The following is a 1,955-nucleotide window of genomic DNA, read 5'->3' as shown; positions in this document are numbered from 1 at the left end:
ATGAATTTTGTTGGCATATTCATGTGGATGTTATGACGTGGTCTCATTTATTGACTTTTGAATTATTTCTATATATACATGAATGCACATATATGTGGAATATATAAGTAAACTTCAAAATACAATTAGCCCCTCTCACAAGAATTTTAGTTTTATAGTTATCTAGTTCTCTATTACAGAGTTGATTTTAAAGTAACAAATTATGCTAATTTGATAAAAATCATAAAGGTAACCAGGTTAAATAAGTAACACACGAACCAAAGCTAAGACTATTTGTTGAAATTATAAAAACTGTCTGTGTGTTGGTGAGATATGATAACACTGGGGCCCTTATTTCCACTGCATGGGAAGGAATCTCTTTTAAAACGGAGATTCTAAAACAGGTTCACTATGTGGTCATCTTCGGCAAGTTCATGTTTGTCACAATGTGTTGAAAGCAGTGTTTGTCTTAGTGTCACATGCTCTCTCTTGTAGGGGTCTCCTGGCTCCACATCTTCAGATGTGAGTATTTACCTGTGTAAACTACAGATATCAGGAAAGCAAAATGGGGCCATGGCCAAGAGGGGGTTGTTCGTGGGTAGCAATGGAGAGAAGAACAACAGGGTACAAGTGATCTTTTCAGGGAAATGGGAAAGGGTGGGTTCCTTATCAGGGAGGAGGGAAGTTCATATAGAAGGAGGTGGGAGGAAGGTACAGGGGAGTAGCAGGAGACCATTGATCTGATAGGGAAAATGGGAAAAGGGTGTTTCTTAGTTAAAAAGAAGGATATAAATACAGAAGATGGAATAGGTAGGTAAAGTAACAAGGAATGGATTAAAAACCGATAGGAATCGTACTATTAATGATTTAATCCCCACCACTGTCCTGCTGTGAAAAAAAATGAAAAAAACCTTTTATCTTGATAGCTGGGTGTTTGTTCTTTAAACCGTAAGTAGAGTTCACACAAGTTTTAAATAGATGGGAAGTAAACTGGGAGACATCTAGAAGCATTTATAACAATAATGGTTATAAAATTAATAGGGTGTGGAAAGTGCACTAATGATATCCAAATGTTATCATTGTCTTTAATTCCAGGTTCTGGTGTGATGAGTTCATTGAAAAATAAAAATAAATAAATGAACAGAGATGGACATCCAACTGATCAAAATAGTGGGATTATCATGAATTATCAACTCTGATTCCATCAGAATTATGAATGAAAATATGGTTAGTTTAAATTTCAGATTATTAAAATTGTGGAATATAAAACTGACTCACATTACTCTTTTGGATTTCTTTTGTGATTTCCCTCAGGGCAATATAATTTTTAATCAGTTGTACAAATGTGATTATGCACCTCTATTCTCATCACTGCTGTTTTCAGTGTTAACTATAAAATGAGGCAATGTAAGTCAAATCAGGAGGATTTAATTTCTAAGGCATGGGGTCTAGGTGCAATACAGGCACATAGAGTGTGCATTCTGTGTAGGATATAGCTAAGAATGCATTTATCGTGCTCAATATGTTGTATGTCCAGGAGAAATATTGAGGCTATTTAGAAACTTAGGCCATGTCTAATGTGGAACTTCATAAATTAAAGAGATGGGTTAATCAAGAATAAATAGACAAAACAGAATGATGATATAGACATACTGACCAGTGAAACAAAAGTTTGGTAAAAACTCATTATTTTTTTTAGATTTTTGAAATAGGTCTCCACAATTATTTGTATTGTGACCTGGATTCTTCTTGAGGAAGATGCTTGGTCAGTCGTCCCCATCAACTTAGACCATGAAATCCAATAAGGACAAAGTGAACAGAACCACCACATATATGCTGCTGATGCATGCTTCAGCATTGCCAGGGCATAAATATCCTTTTTTCAAATTTTCTATTCTTTTTTTTAATATTTTTTTATTAAGAAAGAAAAAAAAATATTCCGCCTCCTCCCAGCCTCCCACTCCTCCCACTCTCCC

This window comes from Microtus ochrogaster, unplaced genomic scaffold (assembly GCF_000317375.1).
Source record: "Microtus ochrogaster isolate Prairie Vole_2 unplaced genomic scaffold, MicOch1.0 UNK294, whole genome shotgun sequence".
NCBI classification, from domain to species: Eukaryota; Metazoa; Chordata; class Mammalia; order Rodentia; family Cricetidae; genus Microtus; species Microtus ochrogaster.
Note: the sequence above shows the minus strand (reverse complement) of the source record.